The sequence below is a fragment of the Molothrus aeneus genome, chromosome 6 (assembly GCF_037042795.1).
Source record: "Molothrus aeneus isolate 106 chromosome 6, BPBGC_Maene_1.0, whole genome shotgun sequence".
Taxonomy (NCBI): Eukaryota; Metazoa; Chordata; class Aves; order Passeriformes; family Icteridae; genus Molothrus; species Molothrus aeneus.
The window spans coordinates 38,744,260-38,760,554 of record NC_089651.1 but is presented as its reverse complement, the minus strand read 5'-3'; the positions used below and the strand labels follow the sequence as shown (position 1 = coordinate 38,760,554).

Below are 16,295 nucleotides of genomic sequence, written 5' to 3'. Positions count from 1 at the left end.
GACTAAATTTGTTCATCATTTTGTATCTACACACATTTATCTTCAGCATTCCAGAAATCATGTACTCAAGCTATTTTTTCAATCTGTCTGTATTTTATGGTATCCTTCAATGAAAACTCTCCCACAAATAAACTACCTGTATAAAAGCAGACAGTGTGTAGCAGAACACTTTCAGAGCCACGTCCAGAATATTATACACACAGCTTCCACAATGGATAAACAGAGCTGTAAGTTCAAATAGCTGTATTCATGGTCACAAAGCTGACCATTTTTTCTTATCTTGAAAGACAATTAAAAAAAAATTATACAACATGAGAAAAGCAGATAGGAAATAAAAATAACACAGCTTTATCAAAATTGCAAAATGCATTTTATCTCATGAATGCATTAGTAACTTCAGTGCACGTAAACTAGTCAACATGGATTTATTGCCACAAGTCATGACTAATGTGCTTGGTACGTATTGAAACACTTGTTTTCCAGGAACCACCAAGCACGATGAAGCTACACCTTTCATTGTACTCACCAGGTGACTTAATTCCTGAAATGAGATTAAGAATTCACCACCCAAATGTAATCATCAGACAGCAGGAAAAGTATGTGGAAAGTTCAGCTCCTTCTAGCTCTTACACAGGGACTCTGAGGGAATGAATGCACAGGTAAAAAGCTGCTCCTTAGGTAGCAACTGCTGAAAAACTGCTCCTCTCCCTTCAGTTTTCCAATAGTCACTTTTCCCTCTTAACCAACTACTGCATTTCCCCCGGTTTTGTAAAATAACATCTATTGCACTTCGATTTATAGAGGCAGCACCCAAACTGCCATAACTCAGTGCTGTCCGTCCATGCAGGTATAAAATCAGGGATTTCACAAGTTATTTGCTCCTGTAAGTTTTCTCACATGGATACATCAATGTTTTCTGAGTTCTAAGGATTTTAACTCAGTTACTGATCAGTCAGTTTTGTCAGCCTCTCTTATTGGGAATTTTCCCTGTTACATCTGCTGTCAGTCCTGGGCAATTTCAGAAAGCAATGGCAATTAGTTCTCTTTCACTAGCATGTGTATTCAGAAGCACAGCAGCTTTCTCAGCCATTTTAACTCTTTCTGGAGGTCTCTTTCACACTAGCACCCTCTCTAATGTACTTCTGAGACATAAAAGCAATGGAAAACATTTCAAACTGTTTGGACAAACAGAAGGCTTGGGCTGAAAATTGTTTTTCTGGGAGACAGCATAAAACCTGTAAAATCTGAGATCATGGCTTATTTAAATCACTGTTCAGTTAAAAAGAAATATTGTGTGGCTTATACAAGGCAGGGGGTGTGTGTGGGGGGGGAATGACTTCAGTAATTGAGGCTCCTTCTGGGGAAAACAAGTTGGATGTCACAGCTTACACACTGTCCTACAACTGGGTTTAGATGTGCACCACTCTGTGACCAAGCAATGGCACTGCACACCAGAGCAGAACAAGTCAGTGAAGAGCTGCCCATGTTTGAAGAGAAATACCACTGGGATGAAAGTAGCTGTCTTCTGTTTAACCTTGAAACTGTCAGGCTTCATTGAAAATAATGAGGCTTAACAATCATAGTTTCTGCTTTTCAAACGAATGATGACTGAAATCATCAAAATGAGGCATTCCTCACCAAATACATACCATGCAGAGCTTATTTGCCTTTTGTTTCAGTCATATGTGGATTTTCAAATTTATTTATTCTTTATCAGGAGGAAAAAAAAAAGGTAGCAGGGAATTAAGATATTGTACTTTGAAAGAGATTTAAGCAACAACATAAAAGAGAAATGGTAGCAGCTATTTATAAGATAAAATAACAGAGGGCAAAATTTACCCCTACACAGACACAAGACCCAATATACCTCTGAAATCCCACTTAAGCCTACAAAATAATGCTATGCGCTGAATCAGTGGTTAATAACTCTTGATACAGGCCTCAGGGGGCTTTTTGGAATGATAATCCTGGACTCTTTGTTCACCAAGGGCCCAACTCTGTCATCCCAACTCACACTAAGAAACATTTTCTTTGTGAGTAAGAAAAGGCAGCTAAAAAGGCTGTTTGTGCCAGTGAGGTGCTACCTGTGAGGGGTGAGGGTGGCAGAGCCAGCCCTTGTTGATAAGGCTTTGTGCCCAGCCCAGTGGGATGCTGCAGGCAGCTCCCTCTGGAGACTGAGCATTTTAATGTGGAAAACTGCAGTAATAGTTTTATACCTCTAGATCAAAGGTAATTTAACTAGAAGAATGGAAGGTACTGGGAACTAGTCTCAATGTTTGCAGGGTTTTATTCAAAATATGGAAGACATGAAAAAACCAACTTCTGTTACTTTGTGTAATTTCATAGAATTTTATTTAACTGAAAGCAGCACATTTTATTGTATTCTAAGACAAATTCTAACCATTCCAACATTCTAACAAATGAGATTTGCCTTTTTGCTTGTGAATAGTCCTCATAGTGTAAGTTAAATGTGCAACATTACACTTTCTCCTGAGATGTACGAAAGGACACTCACTGAATTTGCATCTCATGAAGCAACTAAATAAGTAATTTAAGAAGAAAGCATCTGAGTTCTTATTTTAGATCAGACAGAAGAATGATAAGGTGGGCAGGCCTTTCTGTGGTAGTGCTGAAGGTCCAAATGTGCAAGAACAGACACACACCTTTTGGAATGCTTTACAAAGCCTCTTTAGGGCTCACTCCCCATTCTCACAGATTTCAATTTCTTCCTTAGAAATTTTTGAAAACCGCAGTAGATGACCTTCATTATTCCTTGGTTCTTCAAATACTTCTAGAAAATCTGTGCCTTAACAAATAAATTCTCTCAACAAATGCCCCATCAGCATTCTTTATACAATTATTTTATGCATGCATGCAAAGTGAGTACAAAAGGACATATAAAATACAGGAAAAATCTATGGATTCAGATGGATAGGCACAACTTTGGTTTTATTTCTATTGATTTACTATATCCAAAAGTAAAAAGTAAAAATGTCCAATGCTTTTCAAGATAGATGGAATTTGCATTGATGAAAAGCACAAAGATAATGCTAGAAACATTCTTTATCTACACTACATACTTCTGTAATGCTCCCAGGAAATGGAAAAAATAAATAAAACACACAATTTAGGAAAGGGACACCCAATCCATCATTATTTTTAAGTTAGCAAAAGACACAATGTTAAGAGTCTTGAATTGCAGTGGCTTAATGCTTTCTCCAAACAAATTTGGAATTAAGCAGCTGAATCTGTGTTCTATACAGAAATAAAAAGAATTCCATAAGGGGCTTGCTGCTATGATGTTACAGGTTTAATTATGTCCTTTTGAACATGTTGCTAAGCTTTAAGAAGATCCTCATCTTCAGAGGAAAGAACAGGAACACCTGGACAGGATCATGACTAGGATCATTACTAGGTGAGTCTTACCCAAGACAAATTCTCAACCATTCTCAAATTTTCTTCCAGTTATTTCAAACTGTGTTCCCTTGTCACCTGTGCACACAGCTGTCAATGCCTGGATGGAGAGTATGTTGTTATGTGGAGTGTTCTTACACAGATCCCGAATTGCTTGACAATCTGCTCTGACTTTTAGCAAAGCTTTACTCCTGTGAGTAAAAACAATTTTGGTTTTAGACTTGGTCTCCATAAAGCAGACTTAAAATCCTAACTGACAGAGAAGTTTGCTCTGGGAGCCCAGAAGCTGAACAGATCAGTGCAAGTATGTTCCCTACTACTCTCTACTGCCCACTCCTATGCACATTTTTGGCTTGCTTCTCTCTTTCACACATTCTGCTGAATAAGTCTAGCTCTAACCCGTGGCTTGGGATCAGTAAAAACTGCAACTGCATAAATCCACATGGGTTGGTACATCCTTCCACACTGCTCCACCTTTGGCCAAAGGAACTCACCCCAAAGACAACAGTGGTCTTTACTCCCAAGTTCTGAATATGACAGCTATACAGTCATGGAGTGACCTTCCTGGGAATCATGCCCCAGGAAGAGATAAAATGGACACCCAACTGACAGAAAAGGGCACCCTTCAAGTAGCCCATGTCCTAATCTGCAAAGCAATATACAGACTAGCCAAAAACAATGGTTTCTACCTGCAAATGGAGGAGTTAAGTGATAAAAACAAAATCGTCCTGGATTTTGAAATGCTATATAAAGGCTTATAAACCTAAGCTATAGCCCTTGGTTATCTTTCCAGTAGATAAGATTAGGCTTGGGCTATGAAGATGGCCTTACTTGCATGATTTCTGGCTTCTTGTGGAATGTGTTTTGCTGACACTAATTCCCTTTAGAAACCAAGCTTTTGAAAATATATTAGATAAATAAAATGCATTGGACAAAAGCACTGCAAGCAGTTTAGCAGTAGAGTTCAGTGAATGGTTGTTTGGTGAGTGTTCATACAAACAAATTCACTTAAATTCATTTAGAATAAAGTAACTTCCTTCCTTTTCCTCTCCTTTCTTTCAGCTTTCCTCTCGGATAAACTTCATGAAATTCTAAATGGCATACTTGTTTTCAGGCATTTTCTGTCAATTCAAGGAAACAAATGACAAAGAGAAGAGAGGCTGCTGTGATACTGGTCTTGCCCAGAAACCAGTCACTTGGATAGGATCATTTACTCAGGAAGCTGGAGCAATCTGGTTCAGCTCTATTATCTGCACAAGGGAACTGGACCCCAGCTGCTTCCCTCTCAAGGGAATAGCACTGTGCTAACACTGGGTGTTGGGGTGGCTTGCTCTCGGTTTCAAAATTTTAGGCTGCTTTGAATAAAATACTTAAATATTCACTGTTTTGAAGCCTGGTGTCAAGGATATGACTTTGCACCGTATGACGTATCTACCATGCTACACAGCCATCACCCTCTTACTCCTGGCTGATTCAGCTAATTTTTAATTACCCTTATTCCTCAATTCAGGTCTTATTTTTTACTACCTCAAAAGCCTGCCTTATTAACAATAATTTTTTATCTTAGTAAAAATCACTGCCCATTGAATTTAATGGTCTGTAACAATTCTTTCATAAACCATCACAGTGATAAAGACTACATGTGGCTCCAGTGCACAGGCTGCCTTCCTCTTCTTAACCAAGTTCCCTCCGCATTTTTTGGATCAGAGTCTGGGTGTCTTTCTAAATGCTGGAGTTCAGCCATGGTTTTGAAACTGATGCTGAGTACAATTCAGTGCCCTCTGTCAGACAAGTGTCTGGACTGACTGGTATTAATGGTCCTTCCTGGTCTTAAAACACACATCTCAGAGACTGATTTAGCAGCATCAATGAGCTCTAAACCATGGTAGACCACAGTGTTGAATCAAATCACTACAGACACCGCTGCCAATTCCTGCCTGCCCAACACTGTTTGTAATATCACTCCAAAAAGTATGTTCCATTAAATGTACTGGCCTTAAATTTGGCAGGGCAAATCATTCTGCCCCTGAAAAGCACTGTCACCAAACAAGCATTCCTATTAAATCCCTTTCAGCGTCTTCTCAACCCAAAAGAGTAATTCTGTATATGATTAAACTTAGAAGCAAATACAGCCAGTTGGGCACTTGACAGCAGACATATTTTAAAATAAGCCTGGCTTACAAAGGCCTTGGCTAAAATATTAAGCTTTTATCTGTGGTCCACAATAACTAATCTTGTCAAACTGTTTGCCCTCTACCTTCTGTTTGGAAGATTATGAGCTAGCTCACCATTACTATTCACCTTGTGCCATCACTAGCAGCAGGAAAACTGAGCAGTAAACACAGTTGGTCTATTTTGACAGCATTTCACCCTACTTTGCATTGATGTAGATTGCTACACATTACAGGATAATACAAAATCAGGACTTTGCTTCTATGCTGGATTTAATGCCACCTTGTGAAAGGTATCACTCCCTTACTTTCAAATGCTTGCTCAGGACAGCATACACTGACTGCCAAAAAAAAAAGAGCTTCTGAGAAAGAAAAATAAACCCTGAAATAACTATGCTGTATTTCAGTACATTGAAATCTACAAAATCTACAATATATCATAGAGACTAGGCTCTTATTATTGGATGGACCATTCACATCTGAGCATGTGGCTGATATTAGAGATCAAAAATGAACAATAGCTGACATAGAGGATACATTGGCATATTTAAAGTCAAATGATACACAACAGATTATTTAAACAAATCTTCAAATTTCCCCTATCACTCCAGCTTGAATTCAACAGTTTATTATGGCAATTTTATGCAAAGCTTATATTTGTGCCAGAAAAACCTTTTATATACCTTCTTAATAAACTTGAATTAGTTTTAGCACTGACAAGTACTGTTTCCCCACATTTGGTGTCACAGCTGTTCTCTTTTCTTAGGAGAAATCTTGACATGGGAACCTACTCCTTACAGTGTATTCCTTATGCTTCCATGAAGTTTGTGCTGATATGAATAGGCAAGGGTCTCCTGGATTTTCTTGTCAAATACCTTCTGGCAGTCTGTGTCGCCTGCTTATGGAAAACTAGCAGTTTTACCTTATGGTAATATGTCTTCCCCACAGAAAATATTCTGTCATAGTATTTATTCATTCAAAGAATAAATAATGAATAATGAATAATTAATGAAATATTAATTCCTGAAAACTCCTGATGAACACTAGTCCTGCCCCTTGGTAATGATGTTTGATATCATTAGAGTGCCATGAATCAGGCAATCTTATTGTATCTCTGAACTGTTCCTCACATTCTTGAGAACAATACAGTCTCAGATCTGGGTTCTTTATGTCTACAAACATAATAATAATAAAAAAGTATCCTACTGAATTAGAGACTAAAATTGCTGAATATAGAGCCTTTTTCTCTAAGCTTCTCAGTTTGGGCTTTGAACTGTCTGGCAACAGCTCGCCAGCTTCCTTATACTATATTCCACAGAAATGCATTTCAGGAGATGAAAAAAGGACCTCCTTTATTGAGGATTTTGGTTTGTTCTAAATCCATCTTCAGGAAAATTTAAAAGCAACATCAAAAATTTATTATCTAAAACAAACCATTTCAAATTTGCTCAAAATGAACAGTTAGGATTTATTTACAGATCTGCAGAGAATGGCCTTATTAAAAGACTCTAGAAGTTGAAAGTACCAGTCTGAAACCACCATATTACACCTTTCTGCATGTTAGACTTGTAAAGTCAAGTCTGAACCTCTCAGTTGCCTGTTCCAATCAAGCCTCACTTCTTTCAGACGCCTTCTGGTCACGTCCTGTTTACAATGAGTTTGCACAATTTAAATGTGCTATGGTGCTGGTTTTAGCTGGGGTAGAGACAACTTTCTTCTGGCTGGTATGGGGCTGTGTTCTGGATTTGTGCTGAACACAGAGCTGATAATAGAGAGATGTAGGTTTTACATAGGTTTGCTGTATTTTATCACCGATGTGATATTGCCCAATCTGGAATGATGCCCACCACAGCACTTAGAGATCGAGTAGCAATGGAAACAGGTATGGACATAAGAGGAAAGAATTTTACTAAGCTCTTACTAGTGATAAGTCCTTCATAATGGGCTCAGACTGGCAGGTGAACTCTCTACCCCTCTGGTGGTTTCAGGACAATTCACACTTGGTCATACTTCTGTAAATTCTTTCCAGAAAAAAAGGCAGTCTTCCATCAAAAACTAACAAAAAATCCACGGACAAAACATCCTCTCTTCCTCCTAATGTTTCCCTTGGTGGCAATTCTGCCTGGTGATGACATGAGTGGGACTGATTGTAGGAGAAAAGCCTTTTAATTTCTGTTGACAAAAGCATAAAAATTTGGCATATGTAAAGAGTTACAAAATTCTTCAAAAGCATGGAGTAAAATCTACAAAATGTCTTTTGTGTTGAGTGCATGACTTAGATATCCCTTTTATCTGATGCGCATATGTTATATCCCTTAAATAATTTATGATCATTTTATCAAGGATTGAAAGAGAAATGATAGAAATACATATATCATGAGGCACAAAGTAAATTGCTAAATAAAATAATTTTATTGTATGCATTTTGATACCTGCACAATACACAATACCTGCAATGTCTTTCATTCAAAGGCTGAATGCTATTACTTTCTGTGGGCAAAAATTCCATGATTTGAAGGTAAAATGATAAAATTTGGTCCTAAAGATTTATGCCTTCCAACAGCTCAGTGTTTGGATCTGTATCCTTATATCCACATCATAGGAGAAATGTAGAACAGGAAAGTTGAGCAACTTGCCAACAAAGCAACAGTGGGGATTATGGGGTTATAGCTATTGTTAGCTCTCATAAACACAGTTTATGCTGCCCTTCTACAAAACCTTGTTTAAAAAAACCAACTTTATGGAAAAATCTGACTATTAATTAATGGCTCAGTAGTAGTTCAGAAACACAAACTGTAATTTTTTCCTCAGATAACTAGCCCCTGGTTTAGTAAAGGTATACTTAATTTTAAGCAGTGGGAAAATTTAAATGATTTCAAGTTTGCTTAAAATAAAATACTTTTTTGGCCTAGTCGGTTATTTCTTTCTGTTGTTGTAAAGAACTGTCCCAGCAATTCTCTAAAAGGTTATACGTAATTCAGAAGCTTCAGAAAGTCTGGGCTTTCTTTTTGAGCTTCTGCATATACATTTACAGTATTCAATCTTTTGCATATGTTAAGAAACACTATGAGTATTAACAGAAAGAACCGCAAATTTATTTTTATTCCTTCAGCCAAGCCACAAATAAATGACTCTAGCAAACAAACCAAATACTATTTAGTAACGGCAATGTAAATGCCATGGACTTATTTTATTTGGATATAAAATATTAAATTAAATGAGTATTTGCTGTGACACTCTTTTTATCATCTTGAAAAAAAAAAGCAAGTCTGAGAAAAAGTTTTCTTGCTATTCTTCAAGGAGCACTCAATCTGCTGTTCAAAGTTATTTAATAATTTGTCATAGAATAGTTAACTATAAGCTTACAAATACTGTGTCAGTGTGCTTCTTCCTATTGGGCAAACAACTTCAAAATCTAATTTGTTTGTGTTATTGGTCTTACTAAATATTAGTCTTTGCAAGTCTGGTTTACACCACTGAAGTTAACTATGCCAACATTCTGATTTTGTTCTGAAGTATTCCACAACAAGCTGATATTATACAATACAAGCCCAAGAGCTAGCTGATCCAGTTTACTGAGTGTATACTTAGTGTATTTTGCTACTGATAAATCAATAAAACCATGTTGTAATCTACAAACTTCCATCTCTCTGAAGCAGCTATAAGTAAACTGTAAATGAACACACAGGTCAAAAACTGGGATGCTGTGATTATGTTGACTCTGAAAACATTTGACTTTCATAGAATACATTTTAGTGTTTGAGAGAATGAAGTTTCAGCACTGCTTTTATTTTCGTGAAAGGCTGAGATGATAAATATTCAAATGACAATAAATATTTGTGTTTATATTGTAACTACCCATACTTTAACAAAACAATGTCTGCACTGCAATCCACAATGTACGGAGGTTAAGTAAAAGTAAACCATCGCTACAAAAAGAAAATAAATACTTGACTTTGCCTGTATGTGCAGTTTTGCATTCTTCACCCATGTGAAACTCCCTGCAGCCAATGGATATCTTGGCTGTGCAATGAATGCACAAAAGGCACACCTGTCATTTCCTTTGATTGGGACTTTTTGTCTTCATCTGTTAAGTGCACCGCTGAGCATAATACTGGCACTGATCATAAATTGTCAGATGCTACAGGCCTCACTATAATTTATGAAATCCAAAATACCTGGGAGAAGGATATCCTATAATCTGCTCTGGCAATATCACACATTTTAATTGTATGAGGCTTCCAGTAGTGATACTACAACTTGCTCTATTAAGGACAGTCCCTAACTTTTAGTGTCTTGCTCCAGGCTGTTCAGAAGTCCTCAAGCTACCTTCTCTAAAATTAAGGCCACGAGTTTCTTTGAAGGTGATAAAGACAACAGCAGTGCTACCAGTTCTCCTTTTCAAGACAAACATAAAAAATAATACTTCCAGTTAGAGCATTCAGCCAAGCTAAGGAAAACCTGATTTTAACCCATATCTGCCACTTTTTAGGGGAACAGTACACACCAGGGTTGAAGCCACTTTTATATTTTTCTTTCTGAAGCTGTGAATTTCTACAGAAGAAACATATGAAATGCTATTAGACCTGGAGGTGTGATTCTGTGGGAGGTGATCAAGGGTGCCCACCTGGAAAATGGGAGCTGCAAGTCCTGATACTTGTTTTGTATTTATGTTCAAGAGGCATTGAATTAAACTGAGAAAAAGCTCTAAAGGTAAGTGTCAGAAACAGGTCTTATTTCTCAGAGGTGAGCATACTATTTGCTCCTCTCTGATCCAAGCAGCCTGCATTATTTTCTGCTACATGGCACTGCTTCAAAGCAAGGAACAGGGAGCATCCAGACCAGACCTGTGTGGCTAAAATGCCTCTCCGAGGTGCAGGATATTTGAATCTCCACAGATGGAGGAGAAAACTGAGATCCATTCTGTCACACCCTGGGGAAGAATCCCTGCTCCCAAACAACAACTTAGAAAATGAAGGGTGGGATGGGGGCAGATGCCAAGGACACTTTTGAAAGAAATGTCTGAGGTCACACTGCTCTGCATGGATCTCTGAAACCAGCATGCCTCACTCTGTCTCAGCATGTGCTTCTCCATTTGGGTCTCCAGGAAAAGCAGGCAGAAAAGACAAAAAGTCAATTGTTTTATAATTTTTTTCAGTTAGAAGTTTTCTGCTAATGCTTATCCAAGTCCTTCTATCCCAAGTGCTTATCCAAAGTGATTCTTGGGCAGAGAAGTTAACAGTGTTAGTGGTAGTGAGTTATTAGGCACTCCTGCCATCACAGCCTGCAAAGTTCTAGCAACATGAAGTGCCCAATTAAAAAACTAGTGTAATTCAATAAAGATAATATAATCCAATAAGGAAAATACATTTCATTCCAAAAGTTACTTTCCAAAAGTTACATATTTCCTTTTGTACAGTATGAATAATATGTTAGCCTTACCAAGGGAAAAACGATCTGCCTAGTGATACAGAAATGTGTAACAACAGCAGTCCAGAGAATATGCCAATGATGACTGAATTTTTTCAGCTCACCTTAGATTTGAATATAAGTTCAATATTTTATTTCCTTCAGACCTGGAAAATTGATTTCTGTCTATATGTTGAATTTCTATGAGGCTGCACATAACCCCATTGGCTTACTCAATTTTTTTTTTATTACAACAAACAGGTATCTCTGCAAGACTGTTTAATTCATCATTTCACCATGAATATTAGTGCAGTCTGAGGGAAATTTTTCTGAGAGGAATCACTGGTGTTATTGCAGAATTCCAAGTATTTTAAAAAATCCTGACTGCTACATATTGCTTTCAATTATATCAAGCATAACTTTTTTCCCACATTTCAATTAGTCTTATTTCCTCACTGACTAAAGCAGACTACTCCAGCCTATTGCCCCTAAATCTGGTACATTCACACAGCCTCTAATTGCTACTGTATGGTAATAATTTCGTATGTGATATGAGTTACAGCTACTAGATTTTGTTTTGAACTTTCTCATGTTTCTATTAATGTCTGGTATGCCAAAAAAATTTGCATCAGCTCTGCAGAATTCTTCAGAGTATGTAGTAGTTTTGCGTGTCTGGGAATCTTCCATCTGGCTAGTGTGGGTTTCCTAAACACCATAAAACCCTGCCTGTGGAGATTGTATATCTCTTATGGGCCCCATGGAGCTTTTAATCTGCTTTTAATCATTGTATGAGACAGCCAACACATCAGTCCTCATCAAGGAGTTTTTTCCATTTTGAATCCCATTTAATACGTTTTGATCCAATCTGAAAACCAGAACCTTTGCTAATTTTGCATTGGTATCTTAAACTGCTACAAAAGTTGTCTTCCTTTGATTTCCATTTCCTTCCATACAAACTCTGATATCCATTGACTTCTGTGGATTGCTATAGCAAGTATAAGATTCTTAGCACCTTGCCCTCACTCACTTGTCTTTTGAACGTACCCACCAGCATCTGTTTCTCAGTAAACTACAGGTCATACCCTTAACTGGGACAAATGAATGCAACTTAGTGTGACAGAGCAAAGTCAATTTGCTGTAACTAAGAAACTAGCTCTGTATCTACATTCTTCAACAAGACACCAGGACTTACTTTACATTTCAAAACGCCAGCACCACTTAAATTATTCCCCATATGATATTAAAAGATTACCAGCTATTCAAACTCAGCAGAATTTCACAGCAGCAGGCAGCTCAGTAGTTATCATAAAAAGGAAAATCACTTTTGACATGTGCTAAATTATTTACTGACACAAATGAGTAAAACTATTAGTATCTATGAAATTGTACTCTTAGCCTCCAGTATTTAATGTTTTGATCTGACATGCACCAGAGTACAATTTTGTAAGTAAAAAAAAAACCAGCAAAAAAAGCAGTTTAGTTTTAATAGAAAAGTCTCAACATCTAAATATAACATCCTAATAAAGAAAGAGATTAAATCATATTTATTGTTTTGAAAGAAATAGCTCTCTCAAATTTAAAATAAAGCCAACTGAGTTCTCTAAGACTTGGTGGTTCCTCCAAAACAAACAGCTTTAAGTCTCAGTGAATGTACAACTTGTTTCTTTTGTGAAGTGCTTCTGCCTGCAATTTCTAATTAACTAGCTCCATTCTTTCCTACAAGAAGTAGCTCAACGCATACAAGCTACAATGTATACTTCAGCTAAATATATGTAGGTCTGATTTTAAAAGGAGATAACTAGTTAACAACATTTGCATGTTGCAAAGAGGCTCAATTAGTATAATAATTCTGAAATCTTGCTTTTAGCCTGTTCCTTGCATAGCTGCCCTGTACTGAATACAATCTGCACACCAAAGATATGTTTGCAGTTAAAAATCTCCAGAGACTTTAGACCCATACATAAAGATACTCATTTCGCTCTTTTCTGAGACACTGACCTGTATCCTCATTTAAAAATGAACACCACATCTTTATGTTATTAAATCTTTGTTTTGATCTATTAGTATTCACCAAAGTGCCATTTTATACAACCCCACACTGAATAGGCAAGGCTGGAGGTAACCATCTGCAGCTTTAGAGTCAGCATTTGAATTGATGAAAAGAGCTTTGTGTTTTCATTGCCAAGTTTGATTCTTCCAGTCATTAGACATTCCCCTCAGATCGCATCAATGAAGCGAACTCCCTTACACCCATGTGTTAAATTCTCTTCTCCTCATGGCTTCCTTTGCCAGCTATACTCAAGAAAGACTACTGGGTCTTAGCCACATTCTTCTCACAGCTGTGTTAAAAAAGAGCATCAGAGCTTCTTCCCAAAATCCATATGTGTATGTGGTCAGTCCCCTGTCGGAGGGTCACCTCACATTGTGGTGTGATTATTCAAATATTCATCCTTGCTCTTCAACTGCACTGCTCTGATCATTCTGGGAAAGATTAGACCCTCCAGCCAGCACTGAAGAACGTGTTGGACATTGATGTGAAATACACACAGCTCCCGCAGTCAGAAGGCAGATTAGTTTTACTTGCAGAAGAGGGGGACACTAACTACTTAATTGTTTCTTATTTCTTTATTTCTTTACATTTTTTGTATTGTTTTCATCCATGTCAACTGTTTGTTTTTGTTGTTTCATAGATCAACTTATATATCAGCATCAGCTAAGAAAATAAGTGAAAAAGGACAAAAGCAGAGAAAGCATTTTCAAAAAGGCTGGAGGGGAATTCAGGACTAAACAAATAAAGGATGTATTCCAGTCACAATGAAATTTAGGTGGTCAAAAAAGAAAATCAGACCCTAGGGCAATGTTATTAAGGATAGAATTTAATACAGAAGACCACTTAATTTTCTTACGTATTAAATCAACTAAAAATTTTTATCCAAAGCTGTAATTCTCCTGAATTCCTCTTTAAAAGAAAGAAAAAGAAAATTGAAAAGGTCTCTAATAAACAGTTAAGGACAAATGAAGCCATGACTTCTGGTTTACATCACTTTTATACTAACTTTATTCACAGTCAGAACTACCTTGGCGAAGTACACAAGCAGGATCCTACTCACTATTTATGCTTATTTTCATACCTGTATATTTTAGTACTGCACTGCTACTTGGTGGATTTGTGTTTATTTTTAGAGGATTACATAGAAATTCTACCCACTCACCCTCCTCTGCCACTTCACACAGCTACATGACTATGCAAGTGTAGCTGTGCTCACATGCAGAACTGCGCTTTACTGAGCTAGAATCATTAAATTATGAGAAGAAAATAGAAGCCCCCAAAAGACAAATTGCATTAAAATTCACTCCAGCTGCAAAGCTGTTGCAGAAAAATAGAACATTTCCTGGAAAAACATCAAAAGTGGCCTCAACCTTTACCGATAATTGGCTAATATTGATTTGGTATTACATTATAACCTGCTCTGATCTCACTGACATCAGCAACCACTCCACAATCCCAGAGGTTCCAGCCGGAAGGACATTTTTAAAATGCCTCGCTTCCTCTGTTGGCAGAGGTATTAATTAATTCACAGGCTCTCCCAGCCACCTTCTCCAGGTCAGCCCCATTTCCCTGCTGGGAGTGCACCAGCTGGCTCCTGGCTTCTCAAGCAGGACAAACTTGCAGGGGGCCTGTGGTACTATACCAACATTCCTGGTGAATTCTGTGCTCCTGTCCTAATTCTTTGTGACCACAAAATAGAAACACTAATTAAATATAGAAAATTATAGTCATAGCCATTCCAGAGTATTGATTAAAAATATTACTGTGCAGATCATAATAGTATATTGAATAAATATGTATTGTTTTGTGTGTACATACATATATTTATTTGCATAGACCCCAGTTAGAATATGTACTTGCTTTATAAAGTATAGCGCTCTCTTAAAAGTCTAAGTGTATCTTGATAGTGTCTCAAAATCAAAAGAGATTCAAGCAAATGCAGCTAAATCTATGTGGCCACCCTCTGAGCATCAATGTTTCTTGTTTTACACCAGCACCCCTGTTAGGATGGTGAATCATCTTCACAGGCAAGAGCAGACAGTCTCAATTTATATCTCACGCTGCAGCTTGCCAACGTGAGATGCTCACCCTACTTCAGTATAAACAGATGTTTACTACACCCAAGTTGACTATAAGTAGATACCAAAACATCTCACTTCTGGTTCACATCCCCCTCCTGTTTTGTGTGGGATAGGATCAAGAAATTTTTTAGATGCTTTTTGTCCTGATGGAAAGCACAGGACCATTATTCTGACTCAGGTCTCACCTCTAGAAAGCAGCAACTACTGGTGGGTACACAAATGGCTGACATGATGCAAATGTTGTGGAGAATTACAACTCTCTTTTAAGCTCTGTATATCATGCTGAATGCAAACAGTGAAGTTTTTAAGAATATTAAAAAATTCTTTAGTGTTGCCAGAGAACAGATTAGCAAAGGCAGTGTAAAACCAGTAAACTACATTGTATGAAGATACAAAGTACATCTTTTCTCAACATTCTTAATTACAGTAATGTTCTTTCTTAATGAAGGTCATAATTATTTCACTATTCTGATTTTCAACTGTTGCTATTTTACTGAATAATATTGAGAAACTACTTTATGCAAGTGACAAAACTACTTCCTTCATATGTCAGAATTCAATTTTAGCTGAGCATTTAAAAAAGTCAAGAAAACAGATTATTTTATAACAGTCTTTAGTCTATGAATTTTAGTGACACATTTTAAACTACATTAAGCATCCTCTTAAGGCAGTGCTAATAATTAATACTACTGTAATTAATACCAAAAAAGCCTTTCTGTTGACAGGTTTATAAATTGTCAGTCCTTTTTTGAAATGTAGAACATCCTACATCTTCTAAATAAAATGCTAAGCTAACAAATGAGTTCCTGCCTAATTGCCAAACACTGATTTGTATGAAGCAGTTGAGGTTACAAAGAAATTGGGAATTCCCAGCCCGGTTTCCCTGCTGATGAGTACGAACTGTCTGTGTAGCTCTCCCAGAGGTGTCAGAGGAATCTCTATAGTGTCACACAAGGGTTCTTAGCTCAAAGTAAACACACTTTCCACAAACTCAGCTGCTTAATCTGTTTGCAGGTTGAATTATAAGATGGGGGTGGATGACTCTGGGTGCTGGGAAGATGCGCAGAGCATTTCCACAGTTTCGTGGTAAAAAGGGCATGCTATTGTCATCAAAAGACTCCAACCAATTGTTTGATTTTGCTATAGGCTCAGTCGTCTGATCTTAACAAT

The 16,295-nt window shown here is 37.3% G+C and overlaps 1 protein-coding gene across 1 annotated transcript in view; it reads right to left on the bottom strand.

The window, feature by feature from the left end:
• The window catches only part of MIPOL1 (mirror-image polydactyly 1), a 157,722-nt gene that overhangs the window by 5,666 nt on the left and 135,761 nt on the right, over nt 1–16,295 (bottom strand). The window lies entirely within an intron of this gene.